General features: G+C 41.6%; 1 protein-coding gene across 1 annotated transcript in view; it reads right to left on the minus strand.

Annotated features, from left to right (window-relative positions):
• dag1 (dystroglycan 1) overlaps positions 1 to 5,325 on the minus strand; it is a 54,967-nt gene extending 49,642 nt beyond the window's left edge. The window contains exon 1 of the mRNA XM_039797943.1: positions 4,676 to 5,325. The gene's annotated coding sequence lies outside the window, so the exon portion shown is untranslated. The remainder of the gene's footprint in view (positions 1 to 4,675) is intronic.
• Positions 5,326 to 10,664: the final 5,339 nt, after the last annotated feature.

Raw genomic sequence — 10,664 nt, forward strand, 5'->3', positions numbered from 1 at the left:
ATTATGAATGATTTGGACTAATGGTTAAGATCAGAGGGATGAAGGTAATGGATAATCACAGCTCTGTCAACGTTTAGCAAGATAATGCTATACAATTGAATAAAACACCCCAAATTCTATGAAAATAGAGATCTGATCCTTAATTTCCTTTGTGAAGAGCGTCTTATGGAACCATCCATGTTATGTTTGGGCAATTTGGTTGAAAGAAACCCAAATTTGTGATATTGAAACTTTGAAAACAGGTCAAATTTGACCCGAGGACAACATGAGGGTTAAAAGAAGGGGAATTTCACGTGTAAACCGGCTCTGCACAGTATAGCAGCCAGACATAAATCCAATCGCTACCAAGACCCTCAAAAGGTCAGACTGCAACAGCCAACCGTCTAAAAAAAACACTTTGTAGTCGGGCCAGACATTAAGCCTCGGCCCCTCTGATGTAGGAAAACACGCCTACACAAGAAATCAAACTGGGTCCAGTGAAACCATGATGGGGGAAGTAGTACGGCTACTGCATCAATTTATGCTGCAAATTAGGGCTGCACGATATGAGGAAAATATGTAAATGCGATTATTTTGACTGATTTAATTCACAATATTGGAGGGAATGATAATTTTTGTCTCATTATTCTCATTTTCACTGAAAAATATTATAATGAAAATGATTATAGTGTGATCTTTGGCGAGGATCTGTACCTGATTTAATTTTTTTAAGATCATTTTTGGGGTGACAGTGGATAGACAGGAAAGGGGGGAGAGAGAGAGAGAGAGAGAGAGAGAGAGAGAGAGAGAGAGAGAGAATGACACACAGCAAAGGGCCGCAGGTCAGATTCTAACCTGGGCCGCTGGAAAGGACTCTACATCAGGCGCACGCTCTTACTGAAGAGCATAGGATTTGTAGGCCGGGACATCTCAGCAGCACCACACTACTTCATTCAGATTTGACTACATATTTTGCGCCCCCCTGCAATTTGGATATTGCACTAGTCCATATTGCGATTTCGATAAATTTGGGTAATATCCCAACCAGAGACTGAGGCGGTCGTTTTTGCAGCCGTATGATTTGGATATTGGTCATATAAAAGGGTTTGACCAATGTCATCGCAGGCGCGCTGTCTCGCGCACCCCTAGATCCTTAGTTTCATGTTCGTAATTGTTCTATTTTCTGAGTTATCCCCTATTTCCTCTGTTTTTCTTTGCCTTAAATTGCTCCTGTAGTATCCAGGGTTGCTGGATCTTGGAGACAGATGGACTGTTTTGGGGGAAGTAACCAGAAGGAGTATTTACATGGGACTATGGATAATGTATTGACCTTTTTTAGTTAATTTGTCTTCAAACATAACCAAAGTGTATGGATGATTATTGTGTAAAGACCGTATAGGAGTTAGGCTTAGTGTTTACGATTGACGTGGTTCTTAGAGGAACCCCGTTCTTATGGAGGACGATATTACGAACCCTCCCTTTTCTGCCTGCTGTTGGCTTCTTTGGCTTGATTGGCTGAGCTGGCAGTTTGGGAGGGCTCGTTACTTGATTGGTGGACACCTGGGTAGGCCTCAACCAAGACTATTTATACAAGTCATGTTTGATTGTTCTGGCTCTTCATTCTCCTGCTCCTAGGTTCCACACCTTCTCGTTTCTCTTGGTTTGTTTGGTTTCGTGTTTTCATCATATATTTATTTCACCGCTTACACTACTGATAACACTGATTCCACATCTGTTTTGATTCTTTTGTTAATAGTAGTTTCTTTATGTTGCAATAACACTTGGCATTTTAACCTGTTTGGTCTCCCCTCTTTTGTCACATGCATTGAGTCGGTTTGTGACAGGGACATTTTGTAGCGTTTGAAATAAAATGTTTTAATGGTTTCAAAACAATATCCTGGCTAAACTTTGACATATATACTAGTCTGTGATCCACTCAACATCTTCTGATCTTAACCATTAGTCAAACTAATTTATAATTTCTGCTTTTTTAACTAAAAAATTAGGTATAATTTCATATAAATGAGGTTTGTTGACCATAAATTCCAAGAATAAGTGACTGTACGGTACTCGTGGTAACTAGGTGGTGTTAGTGTTGCAAAAAGGTCTCAAAAGCATCTGGAAACAAACGACACAAACGTCAAAAAACAGTGTTAATTTCCATGCCATTTTTTTGTTGAAGTGCAGTTTTCTTTACTGATGTTTATTTCAACTAACAACAAAAAAAATCTCAGGGTGTCTTTGGCGTTATGTCGCAGCCTTTCCCGATGGGTTCATTGCGCCAGTTGATATGGATATAAAAATATATTGTGCAGCCCTAAACTCAATATAGGACACGGACACATTAACACGTCATCAAATATAAAAAGACATGTCATTCATATCTCTGGAGACAGAATTAAGGACCTATAGTCAGCCACCGCTTTCCCTCCAATAACTCAACAACCAGCCGGACTCAGCTTCTTTCTGAGACTTCATGCTCTCGTTTTCTCTCTCCCTCTCTCAATCTCTCTCTTTTTGTCTCATCCCTCGGTCACAGGAGACATACCCAGACCGCGGCAGGCTGTCAAACGTCTCCATGGCAAAGCAGACGTGAGAGGAATCACGACAAGGTGGGCGAGAGAAACACCCTCCGGCGCTCGCACGCGTACTTCACCTCTAAAAGGGAGGTTAGCGTTGCCGGGGCAGTTTCTGCTCTGCAGCAGAGAACCGCAGCACTGCTTCTCCTCCTACAGAACGCTCTGGGCGCTCATTACCGGGCTCTAATGCTCATAATTAGGGTTTGATTTTGTGTCCATGTCACCCGACACGTTTCCTGCCCAGCCTGATACACTCTGAAATTGGCCGGCACTTGTCAACATGAGTACCCTTACTTCTAATTTTTAACCGTAACACAAGATATTACTATGAATAGAAATATATTTCAGGGTTTTCCCTGTTTGTAGCTGAAAGACTTCTCGGAGACCTAGTGATGGACACAAGAGAGAGAAGACTGGACTTTAATGATACGTCCTCAAATGTTTTGTCCACAACTCAAAGATAATCAGTTTCCTGTCCCAGAGGAGAGAAGAAACTAGAACAATATTCACATTTAACAAGCTGACGTCCGAGCATTATTACTTCTCACTACTACTCAAAATCATAGATGTAGATTTCAGGGGAATGCAGGATATATGTCCAATATTTACAAGAGATTTCTCCACCTCACAAAATATGAAAAACTGAATCCTTAAAAGAGGTAAACATAACCGTTCAGGGGCCTCAAAAGAAGAACTGTGTCTGCTTTAGGGTTAAAGAAGACAACCGGAAGAGAAAAATGAAGATAGATGTAGAATGTTGTTGTGATGTTAAACTTTAGAGCTTCTGGCTTTAACACGGTCTCATTCTCTAACAGATTAGTTGTTGAGATGTACACGGCTCCTAAAAAAATAACATCCCCGAAACACGTGCGATGTTTTGAACATGCAGAAAGAACAAGAAGTATTTCCTTTACATGAATAAAAGACACTTATAAATAAAAGAACATTGCACCATAAGTTGTTACATAAAATGCATTGCAGAATGCAGGAAATTAAGTGTTTGACGCTCAAAATTTTGAGGGAAAACCCCCACAAGCTATAATGTGTCCCCCCTCCCAATGATGAATACAAAACCTACGCCCTTGCTCAAAATAGTTAGTAGTAGCTTCATCTTTGCAGCTCTAGTGCACGTTACAGACAGGAACGTCTGCTGGATTTCAAGTCTCGGATGCCAACAATAACCCCAGAGGCAACACACACACACACACATAAGTTCCTTTGCATAAATAAAGACATTTGAAAATGTAATAAATTCTTGCAGAAAAATTCACCAGAATGCAGATAATGATCTAAATTTTCAAAGGTGGAGTTTTCAACTCCCCCAATGTTGAACCCAAAGTTACGCCCTTGAGACCAAGTGCATGAAAATACAGTCAGTCCAAATTATAATGAGGCCCCTTTAGGCTACTTCTCTCCCAGCCCTCTCGGGACTTTGCCGGCCGGATTTAAAATGCACCTGTTCCGGGTTTGAAGCCAGAGGAATGAGCAATGGTGGGCAGCTTCAGCTGTCCAAAACGGTAAAATAGGAAACGAGGGAAGGAAGCGAGGGACGGAGGAAGGAAGGGAGCAGGGCGGAGAGAGAGAGAGAGAGAGAGAGAGAGAGAGAGAGAGAGAGAGAGAGAGAGAGAGAGAGAGAGAGAGAGAGAGAGAGGTCTATAGTTCTATGGGATAAGTAGCCCAAGCGAGCCAGCTAATAACACCGCGATTGCCTAAAAATATCCCCGACCGTTGCTGCCTCAAATCACCGCGCGGACACTCCAAAACCCTGCGGAGGGAACCCGGATGTGTCAGCCTATCAAACGCAATGCATTTCACGCTGTTCTGCTGCGTGTGTTCCCAATAATATTCAACAGAAAGAAAAAAAAGAAAAAAACATACAGACTAGAAGAGAGTTGGGTTCTTAGCCACTTGAATGACTGAACAAGCACTTTCTCTGTCCAGCAACAGAGCCGCGGCGGCGGAGGGACAACGTTATTTCAGGCTGCCATAGCCATACAATCCGACAAAAAAAGGTTCCTCAGAAGAAGGTTTAATGCCGCATACTCGGCGAACTGATTCACACAGAAGCAACTGACACAATATGCAATGTAGAGACGTGATTTGAAAAAGAAACTGACCGTCAAATCTCCTCCAGGCGTAGGCTAGGCTATATCCCTCCCCGTTATCCACGCTAAATCCTCTCCTCTGCGCTCCTTTCTCCCGCCGCTGCTTCTTCTTCTGTTCTCCCGAAAGGGAGGCTGGCTGGCTGGCTGGCGCCGGAGCTTGGTTCTCCTGCTTTCCCCCTTTTTCACACAGAGTCCAGCGGACACATATAAGGCTGGCTCCTCGGTGTCAAATCTCTGCCGCTAACCCCTTCCTCCTCCCCGGCTGGCGACGGGCAGTCTCCAAAGTTAGAGCCGCTGCGGAAGCTGGAAAAAGCCGATTCACAATTTAAAAATGAAATACTTGCACTGGCTGGTTTTGTGGCGTGAAGTTAAATCCTCCAGTAATGGAAAAGAAAAGAAAAAATCCCGAAGTGGAACTGGGAAAATAAATGATGTGTAGGCTACAAAAAGAATGTAGCGGAAGATTATTTTGAGTGGTAAGAATTTATATATATAAAAAAAAAAAATTGAACAAGAAAAAAGGGAAATCACATTATTTTCTGTAGCGGTGAAGCGTTATTAACCCGGGCTGGAGAGATTTCTGCTGCCGGACATTGAGCCTCCACGTCTGGGCTAAAACACGTCCCGTACTCCCGGGGTCCTCTGCACAAATGTCCGCTACCGAGCCTGAAGGATGAATACCCACCCGGAGGAGGAGCGGAGAGAGAGAGAGAGAGAGAGAGAGAGAGAGAGAGAGAGAGGGCGAGTGGGAGAGAGAGAGAGAGAGAGAGAGAGAGAGAGAGAGGGCAGTGGCTTGCATTCTCTGAATTTACTCCACCCCCAAAACCCAAACTGCCTCCACTCTCTCCCCCTTTTCCAATCCTTCTACCTCTTTTCCCTTCATTCATTATTTGCTCTGTCGTCTCTAAGGAAGATGATTAGGGCCAGGCCAGGACACATGGGATTTTAGGGGTAGGCTACCAAATGTACTGTATTAAGCACAAGTGTTACATACAGTAGGTTTGGTTCTACAAAAGACCAAAGATACACAATAAACACAAGAATACTCATTCAGTGTTAACATACATTTTATTTATCACTGCACATGAATGATAGCCCCCCAGTGGTGTAGTCTAATGTATTGTAGTGGGTGTACTGTATATGGGCCAAAATGGGACTTATGAACCAATTTAGGCCAGGACACGTGGGATTTTTAGGGGTACCAAATATATTAAGCACAAGTGTTACATACAGTAGGTTTGGTTCTACAAAAGACCAAAGATACACAATAAACACAAGAATACTCATTCAGTGTTAACATTTTATTCATCACTGCACATGTGATATCCCCTCTTTGGGGATAAAGGTGGGCTCAAAAATGTATGAAAATATTTGACAAAGTTAGGGGGGGAGGGGGGGTCAAGGCTTAACCCTTGTGTTGTCTTCCTGTCGGCCATGCAACTTTTTGTTTTCCTGGGTCAAAATTTTAGTTGTTCTTTTTCGACTTATGTCACTTTTCTTGGCCTGTTTGTCGTCTTTTTTTAATTTTTTTTGTCACTTTTTACGACGTTTTTGTAGATTTTTTCCACCGCTTTATTGATGTTTTTGTTGATGTTTTTTGCTGCGTTTCTGAAGCTTTTCACGGAATTTTTGTCACTTTTTTCAACGTTCTTTTGTCTTTTTTTTTTTTTTAAATGCTATAAAATTGAATAAAACACCCAAATTCAATGAAAGTAGTGAACTGATCCTTTATTTTACTTGTGAAGAATGTTGTATGGAAGCATCCACGTTATTTTCTTTGACAATTTGGTTGAAAGAAACCCAAATTTGTGATGTAGAAACTTTTTGAAAATGGGTCAGATTTGACCGGAGGACAACAGGAGGCCTAATATTAACAGGGCACGCAATTTTTCCTTCTAACTTTTCTTAAAGATGGAGACAGAATGTTACACCCAGGCTTGTCCACTTTTAGCCTTGGTTTATTTTTAGGTGTTTTTGTTCTCGTCCTTTAGAATTTGAAACCATTCTGTTATGATCATCATTCCCTCTGTCTCTTTCTCTCTTCACGCCACCCCACCCATCACAACTCCTCTCTTTCTGCAGCATCTTCAGACTCATTGTGTCTCTAAAAGCATGCACCCTAATCATGAGCAAATAAATCAATATGTCTCCTAAACACCTCCACCGATGGAGTTATGATGATGCCATTGATCCAGCCTGTGAATGATGATCATCATGCAGCTTTTTGTCTATATCAATATCTGGGCATTGCAGTGAAGAGGTGTGGGCTCTCCTCTCCTTTCATGGCAAGAGAACTCAGAAATGTCTTTTGGTGCAACAACTAAACAAGCTCAAGTTAGATTGATTCGCACCGCTGCATGCCCTCATCGTGAATACCGTAACATTTGGGATTTTTCCCTTGTGTTGTCTTCCCTTTGAGCCTGCAACTTTGTGTTTTTCTGGGTCGAAATTTCGACTTTTTCTACACTTTTCTCGACATTTTTGTCAATTTTATTCAAATTTTTTTCTCACATTGTGGGTGTTTTTTAATGATGTTTTTGTCAATTTAAAAAAAAAATGTTTTGTCACCTTTAGCGATGTTTTGATGGGGGTTTTTCTTCTTCATTTTTTCAAATTTGTTTGGTCACTTTTTTCAGCGTTTATAAAAAAGTTTTGGTAAACAGGTCAGATTTGACCCAAGGACAACAGGGAGGTAAACAAACATAAGAAAATGAAAATGAACCCTTTTTAGATGTTTTTTTTTATGTCTGGCAATGTTTTTTTTCAAGATTTTACGCTTTTTTCACCACTAACATCAACTTATTACCTCTAGTTTTACACTTTTTTTTGGAATTAATTTTCAATAAACCTCATTTATATGAAATTATAACTCATTTTTTAGTTCAAAAAATCTGAAATTATGAACTATTTATACAAATAGTTACAATTTAGTGGATGATCACAGACAGTCACAGTTTAGTCAGGGTACTGTTTAGAAAGCGAGAGATTTCATAGTTTTTTCAAGTGCTATAAAAATTTAATAAAACACCCACAATTCAAAGAAAGTATTGAACTGATCCCAAATTTGATTATCATAGTGATTGAGCTCATATTTTTGCCAACTTTTTCTCAAATATGAATACCTCTGTAACCAAGTTGCTTTTTGTGTTACAGAAAGAAAACAAGCCCTCCAATGTGTGTCTCTGTGAAGTAGAAGCTGGATTTATCGGAGCGTGTCTTTGCTCATATGACTTTATGGACACTGCGGCAGCACCTGGAGTGGTTTTAGATGTGCTCGTGCATTTTAGCGCTACGCGAAAATGAGGCTTGATTGGATATAAAAGCTCAACTAAGTGTTCTATGAATTCATAAAATCATTCTCCGTCCGCGGTAAAAGCCTTGTGTTTTTTCTCTCGTAATGGCTTTCTGTGTGAGACAGGGATCACGTTGACCCCGAAACACTGAAGTGCGGCGCTGAAAGAAGTATTCAGATCCTTTCCTGCAGTAAAAGTACTAATACCACACTGTAAAAATACTCTGTTACAAGTAAAAGTCCTGCAGTAAAAATGTTACTTCAGTAAAAGTCTGTGGGCCCTATCTTTCACTCAGCGCAATTGCCTTTGTACACCGACGCATGTATCATTCCTATTTTGCACCCGACGCACAGCGGATTTTTCTCTCCACAGACGCACGTCGGTAAATTAGGGAATGTATTTGCGCTCCCGGGGGCCGTTCAGCAAAAAGAGGCGGTTCAGCGAAAAGAGGCGTGTTCCGGCGCAAAAGTTCCCTGGTGCTATTTTGCAGTTTCAGAAAACAATTCCACCACTGACCAGGAAAAACCTGGTCTAAAGTCAGTGGTGCTAGTCTAAAGTCAGTAGCGCGTTATTCAGATGCTATTTTAGGGGTGCATGCTTGGCCATAATGTAGCGTGAAAAAGAAAAATATGACTGAAAATGCGCTTCAGGTCTTTGGATAGATCAGGAGGCACTTTACAGTACAGTCCTCAAAAAGTCGCAGCATTCTTTGTGGCTTGTTATGTTTTACACAACATTTCCATGAATCATGGATGTGTTGATGACATAAATGAGGAAATATTAGAGGACTTAAGGAGATGTGATGTTGAACTACGGCGGGATTGGACACTCGATGCGCTCCTGGTGGAGCGGGTGGACGGAGATGGAGTGGGGGGAGGAGGAAGGGGCACAACAGGTGCAGGTGGTGCGTTTGGAGGCCAACGCTCCATGGCTGCAGCAATCCTCTCCAGACTTGAGGAGATGCGCCCGAGAGGCCGTAGCAACATCGCCACCCAGTCAAGACGGGCATATATTACTTTGCCGCATCCCGGACAGCTCCCACTGGCGTGCGCCAGGCAAATCCGCCGTCATAATAGCAATCCGCCATGGAACAAGCGGCTGCTCTTAAAGGGAATGTGAGATGACGCTCTGATTGGTTATTTTCACGTTACGCCCAAACCACACCTAGCTACTTCAGACCAACCCATTTTAGATTTGCGTCGGGCGCAAGACTCATTTATCCCGCCGGTATCATAGCAACAGCGGCCGAGATCCGCCCACAAAGGTACTTGTGTTTCACGTTTGATACTTGCATTTCAGATCGTTAAAATAGGGCCCTGTGAGTATCATCAAGTTTTTCTTCCTTTATAAGGTTTTTGTCACCTTTTTCAAGTTTTTTATGATCAATTCTTTTGATGTTTTTGTCGCTTTTTTCAAGTTTTTTCTGATACATTTTTTTTTATGTTTTTGTCGCTTTTTTAAATAATTGCATACATGTCCCAGGTACACCAAAGTACAATATTTCTCTCTGAAATATAGCAGAGTAGAAGTAGAAAGTGGCATGAAAAGAAAAGACTCAAGTAAAGTACAAGTACCTCAACATTTGGTACTTAAGTACAGTACTTGACACTTAATTCTGGTTGCCACAAGCACTAGAAAACACATTTTGATTTTGTACGTTTTGCCAAGAATTGTGAGCCCCAGCCCTGCTGAAGGCACTATTAAAAAAGCAGAGCTTTGACTGGACCGTCACGGGTCCAAATCTCAGCTGAGACTTTAAAAAAACAAACCGATGTAGCATCAATGATGTCACCCATTGGTTTGCGGATTGCTGTTTTGAAGCCATGATTGGTTTTTTGAAATGTGATGTGATAATTTCCAGTCTTGTATAAAGTACTTGAAAGTAATACTTGAGTAAAAGTACAAGTATCTTCCCAGAAAATGACTTTGGTAGAAGTAAACGTTTCCTTTTAGAATACTACTTGAGTAAAAGTCTTAAAGTATCTGATATTTACTGTAATTAAAGGTCCCATGGCATGAAAATTTCACTTTATATGCGTTCCCCCAGCCTGCCTATGGTCCCCCAGTGGCTAGAAATGGTGATAAGTGTAAACCGAGCCCTGGGTATCCTGCTCTGCCTTTGAGAAAATGAAAACTCAGATGGGCCGATCTGGAATCTTCTCCTTATGAGGTCATAAGGGGAAAGGTTACCTCCCCTTTCTCTGCTTTGTCCGTCCAGATAATTTGGCTCGCCCATGAGAGAGAGAGAGACATCAACGAGTGAAGCATGGCAGTTGGTCAATGCCACACCCCCACCCTCCACCTTGCCCCCCCTCTCTCCTCTTCAATAGCATTTAACGCTACAGACACAGAAATGGCACATCCTAAGGAAAGCTCATTGTGGCACTGGCTCATAGTGGCTGTAATTCTGCACCAAGGCTGAATTTTGGGAAAGAGACTTCAGATACAGTATTAGGGGACCACTAAGGTCTATATAAAAGAGACTTCAGATACAGTATTAGGGGACCACTAAGGTCTATATAAAAGAGACTTCAGATACAGTATTAGGGGACCACTAAGGTCTATATAAAAGAGACTTCAGATACAGTATTAGGGGACCACTAAGGCCTATATAAAAGAGACTTCTGATACAATATTAGGGGACCACTAAGGCCTATATAAAAGAGACTTCAGATACAGTATTAGGGGACCACTAAAGTCTATATAAT

The sequence above is a fragment of the Perca fluviatilis genome, chromosome 4 (assembly GCF_010015445.1).
Source record: "Perca fluviatilis chromosome 4, GENO_Pfluv_1.0, whole genome shotgun sequence".
Classification (NCBI taxonomy): domain Eukaryota; kingdom Metazoa; phylum Chordata; class Actinopteri; order Perciformes; family Percidae; genus Perca; species Perca fluviatilis.